Source organism: Petromyzon marinus, chromosome 59, assembly GCF_048934315.1.
Source record: "Petromyzon marinus isolate PM22_M1 ecotype Great Lakes invasive population chromosome 59, UKy_Petmar_22M1.pri1.0, whole genome shotgun sequence".
NCBI lineage: Eukaryota > Metazoa > Chordata > Hyperoartia > Petromyzontiformes > Petromyzontidae > Petromyzon > Petromyzon marinus.
Genome location: NC_133725.1, coordinates 8,488,876 through 8,506,124, shown reverse-complemented (window position 1 = coordinate 8,506,124; position 17,249 = coordinate 8,488,876). Strand labels below are relative to the sequence as shown.

The 17,249-nt window shown below is 53.5% G+C and overlaps 1 long non-coding RNA gene across 1 annotated transcript in view; it reads left to right on the top strand.

The window, feature by feature from the left end:
- LOC116955422 (uncharacterized) overlaps positions 1-4,602 on the top strand; it is a 28,335-nt gene extending 23,733 nt beyond the window's left edge. Inside the window, exon 3 of the long non-coding RNA XR_012929799.1 lies at positions 4,154-4,602. This is a non-coding gene — a long non-coding RNA (uncharacterized LOC116955422). The remainder of the gene's footprint in view (positions 1-4,153) is intronic.
- The last annotated feature ends 12,647 nt before the right edge of the window (positions 4,603-17,249 follow it).

Genomic DNA, 17,249 nt, shown 5'->3' with positions numbered 1-17,249 from the left:
GTCGCTGTGTACAGAGACGCTGTGTGCAGAGTCGCTGTGTACAGAGTCGCTGTGTACAGAGTCGCTGTGTACAGAGTCGCTGTGTACAGAGTCGCTGTGTACAGAGTCACTGTGTACAGAGTCGCTGTGTACAGAGACGCTGTGTGCGGAGTCGCTGTGTACAGAGTCGCTGTGTACAGAGACGCTGTGTACAGAGACGCTGTGTGTGGAGTCGCTGTGTACAGAGTCGCTGTGTACAGAGTCGCTGTGTACAGAGTCACTGTGTACAGAGACGCTGTGTGTGGAGTCGCTGTGTACAGAGATGCTGTGTACAGAGACGCTGTGTACAGAGACGCTGTGTACAGAGTCGCTGTGTACAGAGTCGCTGTGTGCAGAGTCGCTGTGTGCAGAGTCGCTGTGTGCAGAGTCGCTGTGTACAGAGTCGCTCTGTGTGGAGTCGCTGTGTACAGAGTCACTGTGTACAGAGTCGCTGTGTACAGAGACGCTGTGTGCGGAGTCGCTGTGTACAGAGTCGCTGTGTGCAGAGTCGTTGTGTACAGAGACGCTGTGTACAGAGACGCTGTGTACAGAGTCGCTGTGTGCGGAGTCGCTGTGTACAGAGTCGCTGTGTACAGAGTCACTGTGTGCGGAGTCGCTGTGTGCAGAGTCGCTGTGTGCAGAGACGCTGTGTACAGAGTCGCTGTGTATAGAGACGCTGTGTGCAGAGTCGCTGTGTACAGAGTCGCTGAGTGTGGAGTCGCTGTGTACAGAGACGCTGTGTGTGGAGTCGCTGTGTGCAGAGACGCTGTGTGTGGAGTCGCTGTGTGCAGAGACGCTGTGTACAGAGTCGCTGTGTACAGAGTCGCTGTGTACAGAGACGCTGTGTACAGAGTCGCTGTGTACAGAGACGCTGTGTACAGAGTCGCTGTGTACAGAGTCGCTGTGTACAGAGTCGCTGTGTACAGAGACGCTGTGTGTGGAGTCGCTGTGTGCAGAGTCGCTGTGTACAGAGTCGCTGTGTACAGAGTTGCTGTGTACAGAGTCACTGTGTACAGAGACGCTGTGTACAGAGTCGCTGTGTACAGAGTCGCTGTGTACAGAGACGCTGTGTACAGAGACGCTGTGTGTGGAGTCGCTGTGTACAGAGTCGCTGTGTACAGAGTCGCTGTGTGCAGAGACGCTGTGTGTGGAGTCGCTGTGTACAGAGTCGCTGTGTACAGAGTCGCTGTATACAGAGTCGCTGTGTACAGAGTCGCTGTGTACAGAGACGCTGTGTGTGGAGTCGCTGTGTACAGAGTCGCTGTGTACAGAGACGCTGTGTACAGAGTCGCTGTGTACAGAGTCGCTGTGTACAGAGTCGCTGTGTACAGAGACGCTGTGTGTGGAGTCGCTGTGTGCAGAGTCGCTGTGTACAGAGTCGCTGTGTACAGAGTTGCTGTGTACAGAGTCACTGTGTACAGAGACGATGTGTACAGAGTCGCTGTGTACAGAGTCGCTGTGTACAGAGACGCTGTGTACAGAGACGCTGTGTGTGGAGTCGCTGTGTACAGAGTCGCTGTGTACAGAGTCGCTGTGTGCAGAGTCGCTGTGTGTGGAGTCGCTGTGTACAGAGTCGCTGTGTACAGAGTCGCTGTATACAGAGTCGCTGTGTACAGAGTCGCTGTGTACAGAGACGCTGTGTGTGGAGTCGCTGTGTACAGAGACGCTGTGTGCAGGATAAGTGAGGTACAGAAGAGATACGAGCGGGGAGAAGTCGGGTAAATGTGACCATACAGAGAGCTTTAGGAGAGCCTACAACTGGCGCAGGGACAGGTGAATAAAGTGTCAAGACACTGCACATGTGGGGAGCGGTGGTGCAGCGGTTAGCGCTACGCTACGCTACGAACCTGGCGACCCGGGTTCGAATCACGCTCACGGCCAAAACCAGTGACGATTATCTGAACCGGTCCTGGGTCGACTCAGCCTCAAATGAGTACCTGGTGCGATGTGTAAACATCGTCGCTAGGGAGACAAAGGCGGCCGGGCGTGGTGCTGGCCACCCACCCCCTCGTGTGCCGTGCCGGCCTTTAAAGGTGCTCGCAAACAGCACTTGCCCCTACAGTCTGTTAAGGCACGGTGCCTGACGTCATTTTGGCAAAATGGCCGCCTGAGGCGCGCTCCTGGGGTGCTTCCGGGCCGCGCTCCTAGCAGTGGCTGGCGGGGCCGTTTGTGAGGGGGCCGAGGGAGCCGACGGAGGGAGCCGATGGAGCCGAGGGGGCCGATGGAGCCGGGGGGGCCGGGGAGGGGTGAAGGAGCCAGGGGGGGGCCGATGGAGCCGGGGGGGGGGGGGCGACGGAGCCAGGGGGAGGGCGACGGAGCCGGGGGGTGACCGACGGCGCGAGCAGAGGGAGCCGACACTGACTCACTCACACATCATGCACTGACTCACTCACACATCATACACTGACTCACTCACACATCATGCACTGACTCACTCACACATCATACACTGACTCACTCACACATCATGCACTGACTCACTCACACATCATGCACTGACTCACTCACACATCATACACTGACTCACTCACACATCATGCACTGACTCACTCACACATCATGCACTGACTCACTCACACATCATACACTGACTCACTCACACATCATGCACTGACTCTCTCACACATCATACACTGACTCACTCACACATCATACACTGACTCACTCACACATCATGCACTGACTTTCTCACACATCATGCACTGACTCACTCACACCATGCACTGACTCACTCACACCATGCACTGACTCACTCACACAGCATGCACTGACTCACTCACACAGCATGCACTGACTCGCTCATCATGCGCTTACTCACTTACACATCATACACTCGCACAACCACTGACCCATTCACTCATCATACACAGGTTCACTCATCGTGTGCTGGCTCACTCGCACATCATACACTCACACTGCCGCTGACTCGCTCACACATCATACACTGAATCACTCATCATGCGCTGACTAACTCATCGTGCGCTAACTCACATATCATACATTCATTCAAGCTACTACTGACTCACTCATCATACGCTGACTCGCACATCATGCACTCACTCACGCTGCTGCTGACTCACTCACACATCATACACTGGGAGTGTCGAGCTGCCAGCTATGGCTGCAGGTTTTGTCGTACGTGTTATGTATATCGTTTATTGTTAAATTTAAAATCACAGTTCCTATGATTACTGTTGTTACATTGTTTTTACAGCTTTATTTTGGTGATTCGAAAACATATGGTTCATCTAAATTGTCTTATGGTTGTTGTTGGCTTGCACCACTTTGATTTTTTCACACCGCGTATTAATACGTTTTTGTGTGTGTGTGGAATATTTGCTGGTTTATTCCTGGATGTTTCTGTTACGCGTTGTCGCTTTAAGATGTTCTGTGTTCAAATTTTGTTTGTTGCGGTTGCACCCGACTTAAGAGCCGCATGGCTCACAGGGATATACCTCATAAATGAAACTTGAAACTTGAAAGGCTACATGGGGGATCTTTGTCTTTGTGAGATCAGATTTGTGCCACCAGACAGCGGTTTTGGTTTCGTCTTAGAATCCGGAGCGTCTTAGAATCCGGAGAAGTGCGGCCTAACCATCTGGAGAAGTGCGGCCTAAATATTTCTCACTCGATATTCACTGGGGACGCCGCTGCTAGGCTGGCTTGGAGCTTCTTGGCGTCAGGCAGAAGACGGCGACGGTTCTCGTGATTCTATATCATTACAATGTGGTAACGCGTGTGTTAGTTCATCCACATGTCACGTCTGGTGGTGGTGGTGGTGGTGAGGTCAGGGGCCGTCCATACATGACGTCACGCGATTTTGGACGATTTTTGACCCCTCCCCCCCTCCATCGTCACATGACGTCACAAAAAGTCAGACCCCCCCTCAAGTATGACGTCACAAAGCTCTGCCCCCCCCCAAAAAAAAATATATATAAAACACGCTTCACAAATCGCTTTAAACTATTGTCATTGTAGTGCGTGTTTAATGTGGCGCTGCACTCTGATGTTGTAGGAGAAAACATGTATTACAAAGTCTATTTAGTTAAGTAGAACGTGTTGTCTATGCTTATTTAAAGCTGCGCTATTTTGATGTGACGTCACATTTCTCAACCCCGCCCCACCCCCACCCCAGGTGCGTGACGTCATTTATGGACCGCCCCTACAGCGTGGTTTCCCCCACCTCTTCGAAAGCGTTCTGGCTCAGCACGGAAGAGTAGGCCAAGATTCCCACGGAGGGGAGGGGGGGGGTGGGTGGGTTGGACGCAGTTCCTCTCGTCTGAGGGCCTTCCGCCAGCAGTGCCGTAAAGAACGCAGTTGCAGCGCTGCGCCTCCGTGCGTCAATTTACATCCCAGTCGAAGGATGCGCGCCCGCAAAGAGCACCACCTCACGACCCTGCCGGGAGAGCCAGACGGGTGGAGCCCCGTGACGAGCTCCACCGTGGCGGCGGCGTGTTCTGAGACGTCCGTGGCGATCTCTGCGCGATCCACCTACCCCACCTACCCCCTCCCCACCCCCCCCGCCGCCGCCAGCTAATCGTCGCGAGTCTATCTGCGGGGTGCTTTAATGTGGCTGAATGAGTTCACCCCTCCCTCGTCCCTCCTCGTCCCTCCCCTCCCTCCCCTCTCTCCCTCCCCTCCTTCCATTCATCCCTCCCTCCCCCTCGTCCCTTCCCCTCCCTCCCCTCCCTCCCTCCCTTCCTCCCCTCCATCCCCTCCCTCCCCTCCCTCCCTCCCTCCATGCCTCTCCTCCCTCCCTCCATTCATCCCCTCCCTCCCTCCCCTCCCTCCCTCCCTCCCTCCCCTCCCTCCCTCCCTCCCTTCATGCCTCTCTTCCCCCTCGTTCCTCCCTTTCTCCCCTTCCTCCCTCCCCTCCCTCCCTCCCTCCATGCCTCTCCTCCCTCCCTCCATTCATCCCCTCCCTCCCTCCCTCCCCTCCCTCCCTCCCTCCCTTCATGCCTCTCCTCCCCCTCGTTCCTCCCCTTTCTCCCCTTCCTCCCCTCCCTCCTTCCCCTCCCTCCCTCCCTCCATGCCTCTCCTCCCTCCATCCTCTCCTCCCTCCCTCCCTCCTTCCCTCCTTCCATTCATCCCCTCCCCCCACTCCCCTCCCTCCCGTCCCGCTCTGCTGGCTCATATGACGATGCAGACGTGGTTACAGAACGCTCAGCGACACGCGATTAGTGGCCGCCTTCCAGCTGCCTCGAGCGAGGTTGAGCGGTGGGCGCAGTGGCTAGCGGCGCCGCGCCACCAATTAACCCGGCGTCGCGCCCCTGGTTCGATCCCCGCTCCAGGCCCCCGGCAGCAGTGACGATTCCCTGTGAGCCGGTTCTGAAGCCGGGGAGACAAAGGCGGCCGGGCGTGGTGCTGGCCACCCACGCCTCCGTGCGCCGTGCCGGCCCTTCGTAGGTGCCGCTCGCTAACAGCGCTTGCCCCAGCAGCCTGCCACAGGCTACACGGGGATCTACGTCTGTAGCGCGGTGGATGAGTAACAGAGGGATGGAATTTGAGAGGCGAGGCGTCGTCCCCAATGCGCTCGAGTTGACGTGGAGGCATGTCAGCACGCGCTCTGCGATATTCGCACGGATGAGTTCTGGTCTCGCTATAGACCACGCGGTCAGGGGGGTGACTTTGGTGTGGTGGGGTGGATCACATGAGAACTTCTATCATTGTAATTGAGCGATTTTATTGAATATAATCTTGCGTGAGTTGTGAGAAACCTCATACATTCGAGAAAACTGAAATAAATTGTCATCGCTGATGGGAGAATGATTCGTGATTTAAGAAATATCTGATAGGGGAAATGTTATTTTCTATTAGAGCACTCGGTGTGTTGGGACATCTCTGTGGCTTGAGACATTTTGTTTGGGTTGGAAAATCTCGCTGATTTCGGAAATCTCTATGATTTAAGCAATATCAGTGATTCACACCAAAGCGGTTAATTTGGGTTAGATCGCTTAAATAAATAAACGTCTTGCTAACCCGCAACCCACCCGACACAGGCCAATAGCAAGGTTTGTCACGCAAACAAAAACCTCCTAATTAGTGACTAGTCCAGCACACACCGCTGCGTTGGAGAGTGAACCCATGACGTTGACAATGTGAGCACAAATTGGGTTGCCTGTATACAGCGAGTAAAATAATAATTGGGATATATTTGGAACTTGCGCGGATTTTCCTGTCCCTCCCCCCGCCCCCCACGATTGTTTACAGACTGGGAATAGAGCGGAGCGTGGGAGCTAAGCCAACAGTGTGGGAGGGACGGAGGAAAGACGAAGGCGATAAGTGGTGGTGGTGATGGTGGAGGAGGAGGAGGAAGATGCAGAATCATCGTCAGCATCAGCATCACCAGATTAATTCGTAGCATCATCATTGTCATCATCATCAGCATCACCATAGTAATCAGCAGCATCATCATTGTCATCATCGTGAGCAGTGCAATCATCAGCAGCATCATCAGCATCACCATAGTAATCAGCAGCAGCATCATCATTGTCATCATCGTGAGCAGTGCAATCATCAGCAGCATCATCAGCATCACAATAGTAATTAGCATCATCATTGTCATCATCGTGAGCAGTGCAATCATCAGCCGCATCATCAGCTTCACCATAGTAATCAGCAGCATCATCATTGTCATCATCGTGAGCAGTGCAATCATCAGCAGCATCATCAGCATCACCATAGTAATCAGCAGCATCATCATCGTCATCATCGTGAACAGTGCAATCATCAGCAGCATCATCAGTATCACAACAGTAATTATCATCATCATCGTCATCATCGTGAACAGTGCAATCATCAGCAGCATCATCAGCATCTCATAGTAATCAGCATCGTCATCATCGTGAGCAGTGCAACCACAATCACCATCATCAACAGACACAGCAGACACAGCAGACACAGCTGACACAGCAGACAGCTGACACAGCAGACACAGAAGACATAGCTGACACAGCAGACACAGCTGACACAGCTGACACAGCAGATACAGCAGACACAGCAGACATAGCTGACACAGCTGACACAGCAGGATACAGCAGACACAGCAGACATAGCTGACACAGCTAACACAGCAGAGACAGCTGACACAGCTGACACAGGAGACACAGTTGACACAGCTGAAACAGCTAACACAGCAGACACAGCTGACACAGCAGACATCAGCTGACACAGCTAACACAGCAGACACAGCAGACACAGCTGACACAGCTAACACAGCAGACACAGCTGACACAGCTGACACAGCTGACACAGCAAGACACAGCTGACACAGCTGACACAGCAGACACAGCTGACACAGCTGACACAGCTGACACAGCTACACCTGATACAGCAGACACAGCAGACACAGCTGACACAGCTGACAGCTGACACAGTTGACACAGCAGACACAGCTGACACAGCAGACACAGCAGACACAGCTGACACAGCTGACACAGCTGACAGCTGACACAGCTGACAGCTGACACAGCAGACACAGCTGACACAGCAGACACAACAGACACAGCTGACACAGCAGACACAGCTGATACAGCTGACACAGCTGACACAGCTGACACAGCAGACAGCTGACACAGCAGACACAGCTGACACAGCAGACACAGCTGACGCAGCTGACACAGCAGACACAGCTGATACAGCTGACACAGCAGACACAGCTGACACAGCTGACAGCATCTGGCGACAGTGGCGACACTCGTGCCTCGCAGAAAGAAGCCCCTGGGTTCAAATTCCGACGAAGAAACATCACACAGAGACACACACAGACACACACTCACACACTAACACACACACTCACACACTAACACACACACACACTAACACACACACACACTAACACACACTAACACACACACTCACACACTAACACACACACTCACACACTCACACACACACTCACACACTAACACACAACAACACAACAACCGCCATTCGCAACTAAGTGGCGGTGACGTCACCACGACGCTTGTGCCAGGCCATGTGCACCTTGAGGCCACGTGAAGTGTCGAACGCCCGCTGGCAGGAGGTCACGGGGCAGACCCCAGGTGCCACGGGTCGACTGACTGAGATGACTGGCTGATGCACCAACCTGTGCCCCCTACTGTGACAACCTGCTGTGCTTTAGCACCCGGCGCTATGCTCGTTGTTGTGAGCGTCGCTCCTCCCCCCTCCGTTGTTGTTGGAGGGCGACTGCCTCCAACTGCCCAGTAGCGTCCTTCACGAGCCTCCTCCACAGAGGCCGATCTTGACACCGCTGGCACCAGTCATCGGCAAGTCCACTCAGCTCCACGTCCTCCTGTACCACATCACTCCATCTCTTCCCTAGCCCGTGCCGCGCCCATTTAGCCCCCTCGATCCGGCCGAACAAAAGCTGTTTCGGCATGTGGTGACTGGGCATGTGGGTTACATGACCCAGCCAACGCAGCCTTGCCTGACAGAGGAGCTCACCGATGGGACCATGCCCAGATCTTTCAAGGATTTGTGAGCTCCTCACATAATCCAACCTGGTTAAACCCAGGATGGATCGTAGGGCAGGCCAGCTTAAATTGTTTCTAACCGGCGAAGATGTTCCATTAGGGGGGGTCCACGTTTCGCATGCGTAGAGAAGGGAGGGAATGACCGTGGCCGAGAAGACCCTGAAGCTTAGTGCAGAGCGACAGACCAGGTAGCTTCCACACAGCGTTACGCAACCGATGAGAATATATTGCCGCTCGACTGATTCGGAGTGAGACCTCTGCTGTTAAACTGGAACCGGTCATAAGGTATGGGAAACTCTCCACTCTCTCCACAACTGCCCCATCACCGATTGGGAGTTGTGGGGGTGGAGTTGTCCGATGGTACAAAATACCCCAGGCAGGTGCTTAGTTTTGGTGGGGCTGATGGTAAGGCCCATCTCTTAGTAGCACGCTCCAGTCTCAGCAGCAGCGTCTCCAACTCCTCCTCTGAATGAGCAGCTATTACCAAATTACTGACATACATAACGTGGTTGAGCAATAGGGAGCCATCCCTTGACCGCAACCCGGGCATCGATCAGCCTCCCATTATATCTGTACCATATGGAGATTCCCCTGGTACAGCAATTGAAGGCTTCACGAACTTCGTGGTCAAAATAGATGTTAAATAATGTGGGAGCCAGAGGACATCCCTGTCGCACCCCAAGGTGTACAGGGAATGGCTCTAACTCCCGGCCACGTAGTTTTACCCGGGCCCGCTCACCATCATGAAGGTCCTTAATGATCTTGAGCAGAGGGTCAGGTACTCCAAAAGCACGAAGAACAACCCAGAGCTCTGGCCTACTGATGGTATCATAGGACTTGACCAGGTCTATAAAGCAGAGATGTACATCTTGTTGGAATTCCTACACCTCTGCTGTAGCAAACGGATAGAAAATATGCCGTTTGTGCAGGACCGCCCTTTCCTGAAACCGCATTGGGGCTCCGCAAGCCTCTCCTCAGCGTGCCTGGCAAGGCGATGTTGAATAATTCTTGGCAGGACCTTTCCCAGCACACTGAGGAGTGAGATGCCCCTGTAGTGTTACAGTCTGTGCCGTCCCCCTTCTTAAAGAGGGAGACCACCAGGGCATTCTTCCAGTCCTACGGAACCCGTCCAGTGGTCCAGACTGTTGTTTATGATGTCATGTAGGGCCGTTTGTGCACAAACGCCACCCTCCCTCAGCATTTCGTTTGAGAGATCATCTCTGCCCGGTGCCTTTCATGGTCTCAGACTCTGGATCGCCTTCAGTACTTCCTCAACAGATGGCAACTCAGCCAGCCACTCACAGGGGGTGAATTCTTCCAATATTTGAGGCACCACAGCCTCAGTAGGGTGATCCCCACTTTGTCCCACGTTGTTATCCAGGCTGAGGGATGTCCCCTCTCCCAGGACCTCACATAAATGCTAAGCAAATCTGCAATCCTGTTCCTGGGGGTCGGAGATTGGATCACCCTAATGATGGTAAAAGGTGTGGCGCTTTAGGTTACTTTTTAATGGAATTAAATAGCGATTTGTGATCGTGGGCCATTGAGTCAGACTCCATCTCCTCAGCAACCCGCGTACACCACCCTTCCTTGCAGCGGCCTCACGGCTCTCGGAACCTCTGATCAAAGGCTGCGGTAAGCCTCCTCATCTCCGACGTGGGATTCTGTAGCCGATGAGAGTAGGCCGGTCGCTTGTTCTCAAGCCATCCTGAACACCTCCTTTGTCAGCCAGGGTCTCTGGGGAGGTCTGGACCACGTACCCAAAGCAGCCAATGCAGCTGCCTGAGTCACAGTCCTAAACGTCGCCCATTTACCCTCGACATTTGGAGGAGTGGGGGACGATGCCAACCCCAACCACAAGCGATGATGAAATTCTCGCTTGCAAACTTTCATCAGCTAGCTGAGACCATGCCACTAAGGGATTTATTTGGGTCCTGGGTGTACACCCACCACCAGAGGGGAAGAATGGCAGGCGCATCTTACAGATGACAAGTCGATGGTCAGTGGGCAGATCAGCTCCACAGTAGGTCCTGGTGTCAAGGACATGGGCCTGCATCCGCTGTTCCGTAACTATGTAGTCCAGCAAATGTTCTTGCTTGGATCCGGCATGCATCCATGATGTTGTGTGGATGCACCGATGCCGGAACAGCGTGTTGGTAATTGCAAGCCCATGGGCTGCACAAAAAAATCTAGCAGCCTCCTGCCGTTGTTATTGAGCTGATCTGGCCCATGCCCTCCAATCACTCCAGACCAGGTTCCAGCATCATGACCAACTCGGGCATTGAAGTCACCCAACATGATGACTCTATCCCCAGGTGCCACTTTAGCCATCACCTGTGACAGGAGGTCATAGAAGGCATCTTACTCATCGGCTTTGCCTGCATCCCTCCACGGATGTTCGTTTTCAGTGGGGGCATAAGTAACCACGACCACCACTCCTCGCCTCTGGTTGATGGGAAGGCGAGCCCAAAGTAGCCTGGGGCTTTCAGCTTCCCACACCTCACCACCACGCTCCCACGCCCCCTTCATTATTTTGTTCAGAAGAAGAGCCATTCCCTGTTGTTTGGCAGTCTCCTGCCCCGAGTAGAGGACTGTCCATCCCTCATGGTGGCAGGAGCCAGAGCCGGTCCACCGGACCTCCTGAATACCACAGAGATCCAGGCGGTACCGGTCCAGCTCCCGACAGAGGAGTGGCAGCCTCTCCTCCGCAGTGAGCGTTCGGACATTCCACGTGGCCACACGAAGCGGCTTTTCATTGTTTCTGGAGGAGCCCCGAGGGTAAGGACTCAGTCTCCTGGCTCCGCCAAATGGGGTTTGGCCATGATACGTCATAGACGCCTGTCCCCCCGGCACAAGCTAATTAATTAAACATTCCCGTCGTGGTTTAGCGGTAATTTATTGAAGGTGGAGGGGTTACCAGCCCCTCGCACTCGTCCAGAGCCCCCTTTTGGCCGCTGTGGTGGTCACAAACGCCATGAGGGGAAAGGCCAATCGGAATTGGCCCTCCCCCCACAGCACTGCCCACGACAGCGTTGCCCGCCCGGCACCACGAGGAGATAGGGGATTCATATTCTTGGATCTTTCGGTAAAGTCACGTAGAAGGGAAACAATAAAATAAAAAATAAATAAAACAATACAATTCTCACGACGTTTCGACTGCAACACAAGCAATCATCATCAGGTATGAAAACCACAGCAAGAAAATTTTAAAAGTGCTGTGGTTTTCACACCTGATGATGATTGCTTGTGTTGCAGTCGAAACGTCGTGATAATTTTATTGTTTTATATTTCTATTATTTTATTGTTTCCCTTCTACGTGACTTTACCGAAAGAACCAATAATATGAATCCCTGCAGTCACGAAAGCTTAAATCAAAAAAAGATAGGGGGTTGTTTTCCAGACACACAGAATCCACACACGCACATACAAATCACTCACACAAACCACACACACAAATCACACACACACACACAAACCACACACACACAAACCACACAAACCACACACACACACACCACACACACACAAACCACACAAACCACACACACACAAACCACACACACACAAACCACACACACACACAAACCACACACACACAAACCACACAAACCACACACACACACACCACACACACACAAACCACACAAACCACACACACACAAACCACACACACACACACACAAACCACACACACACACAAACCACACACACACAAACCACACACACACACAAACCACACACACACCACACACACACACCACACAAACCACACACACACACAAAACACACACACCACACACACACAAACCACACAAACCACACACACACACCACACACACACCACACACACACACCACACAAACCACACACACACACAAACCACACACACACAAACCACACAAACCACACACACACACACACCACACACACCACACTAACCACACACACACACAAACCACACACACACACAAACCACACACACAAACCACACACACACACACAAACCACACACACACTCACACAAACCACACACACACACACAAACCACACACACACACCACACACACACAAACCACACACACACACACAAACCACACACACACTCACACAAACCACACACACACACACACAAACCACACACACACACCACACACACACAAACCACACACACACACACACAAACCACACACACACACCACACACACACAAACCACACACACACACACAAACCACACACACACACAAACCACACACACACACCGCACACACAAACCACACACACACACACCACCACTCATACACAAACGCAACTGGAATTGAATTAAAAAGTGCTCCGATGCTGAGACATCATCGATGCTGAGACATCATCGATGCTGAGACATCATCGATGCTGAGACATCATCGCCCGCTGCCTTCGACAGACACGTCGAGAGCGAGCGAGTCAATCCCCGTCCATCAGTCTCCACATCCAACTTAAGGCCAGCCTCACCACCCGCTTAGCTTCCAGTCTCATCAGTCTCCACATCCAACTTGAGGCCAGCCTCACCACCCCGCTTAGCTTCCGAGATCTCGACGGAATTCCCGCGCCATTTGGTCTTAGCCCCGGGGCGCACACGATCGAGCAACAACAGGTGACGTCGAGTGCCATCGATTGCTCTACAGCGATTGTTATTTGTGGGCCACGGCTAAAGATCAGTGGCGAGGACACCTGCTCGCCGGACGCGGTCTCACTCCCCACCACCTTCAGCAAACCCGCACGGAGCAAGCGCCGTTGAAGTCAGGGGGCCGGACGAGAGGGCCGTGGATTGCCTCCTTGAGTTTGCTCGGAGCGCGCGTCGCGTGAAGAGGTTCGAGGATTGAGCGCAAAGTGGCTGCCAAGTGGCAGTGCGTGTGCTGAGAGCGCTCCTCGCCCCCCCCCCCACCAACAGCAACTTGACCCAACAGTCTGTTAAGGCTATATGGGGGGGAGGGGGAGCTTTGTCTTCGCGTTAGTGAGTTCAGTGAGTGGGGAGCGGTGGCGCCGCTATGAACCCGGCCACCCGGGTTCGATTCCCGCTCACGGACAACACCGGTGACGATGATCAGAACCGGTCCTGCGCCTACCCTAGGTCGACTCAGCCTCAAATGAGTACCCGTAGCGCGGTGTGTGTTAAAAACATCGCCAACGGGGAGACAAAGGCGGCCGGGCGTGGTGCTGGCCACCCACCCCGTCGCGTGCCGTGCCGGCTTTCATAGGCGCTCGCTAAGCAGCACTTGCCCCGACAGTCTGTTAAGGCTACACGGGGGATCGTTGTCTTTGTGTGAGTGTGGAGTGTGAGCGAGTGTGCGTGTGTCTGTGCGTGGAGTGTAGGCGGCGTGTGTGTTGGTTGGGTGGGGGGGAGATTGTAAACACCGGGCCGCCTTTGTCTTGCCAGTACCGAGAATCACACAGGGCTCTGGGAGACCCACAGGTTCGGTTCAAACATTCAAATCGAACTCAACCCTGCGAGCGCCGCACGCACGCAAAGGCAAAGGTCCCCCGTATAGCCTTCAACAGACTGATGGGGCAAGTGCTGTGAGCGAGCACACGAGGGGGTGGGTGGCCAGCACCACGCCCGGCCGCCTTTGTCTCCCCAGTGGCGATGTTTTTACACACCGCACCAGGTACTCGCTTGGGGCTGAGTCGATCTAGGGGAGGAGGCGCAGGGAGCGGTTCAGATCGTCGTTATCGGTTGCCCGTGAGCGGGAATCGAACTCGGAGCGGCTTGGGGTCGTAGCGCAGCGTAGCGCCAACTCGCTCCCACTAGGACCACTACCACACCACTACTACCACTACCACACTACTACACCACTACCACACTACCACCACTACCACACCACTACCACCACTACCACACTACTACCACACTACCACCACTACCACACCACTACCACCACTACCACCACTACCACACTACTACACCACTACCACACTACCACACCACTACCACACTACCACCACTACCACACCACTACCACCACTACCACACTACCACACCACTACCACACTACCACCACTACCACACCACTACCACACTACCACACCACTACCACACCACTACCACAACTACCACACCACTACCACCACTACCACACTACCACACCACTACCACACTACCACCACTATCACACTACCACACCACTTCCACACTACCACCACTACCACTACCACCACTACCACACTACCACACCACTACCACCACTACCACCACTACCACCACTATCACTACCACCACTACCACACTACTACCACCACTACCACACTACTACCACTACCACTACACCACTACCACCACTACCACCACTACCACTACCACCACTACCACACTACCACACCACTACCACACGACCACCACTACCACCACTACCACAACCACCACTACCACCACTACCACTACCACCACTATCACACTAGTACCACCACTACCACACTACCACTACCACCACTACCACACTACTACCACTACCACACTACCACTACCACCACTACCACCACTACGACTACCACCACTACCACACTACCACACTACTACCACTACCACACTACTACCACTACCACCACTACCACACTACTACCACTACCATCACCACCACTACCACCACTACCACTACCACCACTACCACACCACCACTACCACCACTACCACCACTACCACTACCATACTATTACCACTACCACACTACTACCACTACCACACCACTACCACCACTACCACCACTACCACTACTACCACTACCACCACTACCACCACTACCACTACCACACTACTACCACACCACTACCACACTACTACCACTACCGCCACTACCACTACCACCACACCACTACCACACCACTACCACACCACTACCACCACTACCACTACCACCACTACCACCACTACCACACCACTACAACTACCACACTACTACCACTACCACACTACTACCACCACCACTACTACCACTACTACCACTACCACAACTACCACTACCACACCACTACCACACTACTACCTCTACCACCACTACCACCACTAGCACTACCACACTACTCCCACTACCACACTACTACCACTACCACACTACTACCACTGCCAGCACTACCACACCACTACAACCACTACCACTACCACCACTACCACACTACTACCACTACCACACTACTACCACTTCTACCACTACCACACTACTACCACTTCTACCACTACCACACTACTACCATACCACTACCACCACTACCACCACTACCACCACTACCACACCACTACCACACTACTACCACACTACTACCACTACCACACCACCACTACTACCACACTAGTACCACTACCACACCACTACCACTACCACCACTACCACCACTACCACACTACCACCACTACCACACCACCACTACCACTACTACCACTACCACACCACTACTTCTACCACTACTACCGTACTACCACCACTACCACCACTAGCACACCACTACCACCACTACCACACCACTACAACCACTACCACACCACCACTACTACCACTACTACCACTACCACACTACTACCACTACTACCACCACCACACCACCACACCACCACTACTACCACTACCACACTACTACCACTACCACACTACTACCACTACCACTACTACCACCACTACCACACTACTACCACTACCACACTACTACCACTACCACACTACCGTCCCACCACCACTACCACTACCACACTACAACACCACTACCACTACTACCACACTACTACCACTACTACCACTACTACCACTACCACCACTACTACCACACTACTACCACTACCACACCACCACCACCACCACTACTACCACCACCACACCACCACACCACCACTACTACCACTACCACACTACTACCACTACCACTACTACCACTACCACCACTACCACACTACTACCACTACAACACTACTACCACTACCACACTACCGTACCACCACCACTACCACTACCACACTACAACACCACTACCACTACCACCACCACTACCACACTACTACCACTACCCCACCACCACTACTACCACTACCACACCACCACCACTACCACTACCACACCACCACCACTACCACTACTACACCACACCACTACCAAACTACTACCACTACCACACTACTACCACTACCACACCACCACTACTACCACTACTACCACACCACCACTACTACCACTACTACTACCCCACCACTACTACCACTACTACCACACCACCACCACCACACCACCACTACTACCACTACTACACTACCGTACCACCACCACTATCCACTATCACACCACTACCACCACTACCACCACTACTACACCACCACCACTACCACCACTACCACACCACCACCACACCACCACTACCACACCACCACTACCACCACTACCACCACACCACCACTACCACACCACCACTACTACCACACCACCACTACCACACCACCACTACCACTACTACCATACCACCACCACTACTACCACACCACCACTACCACACCACCACTACCACACCACCACCACTACCACACCACCACTACCAAACCACCACCACTACCACCACCACCACTTCCCCCCCACCACCACCACACGCTGGCCGGGGTTCAGCGAGAGGGGTAAAACACCATCACAGGCACGCTGATGCTTTGTCATGCTGATGGTGGTGGTGGTTGTGGGGGTGGTGGTGGTGGTGGCTGCTGCTGCTGCTCTTTCTTTTAAACCTCGCACGACTCTTCTTGTGGGTGAGCACAA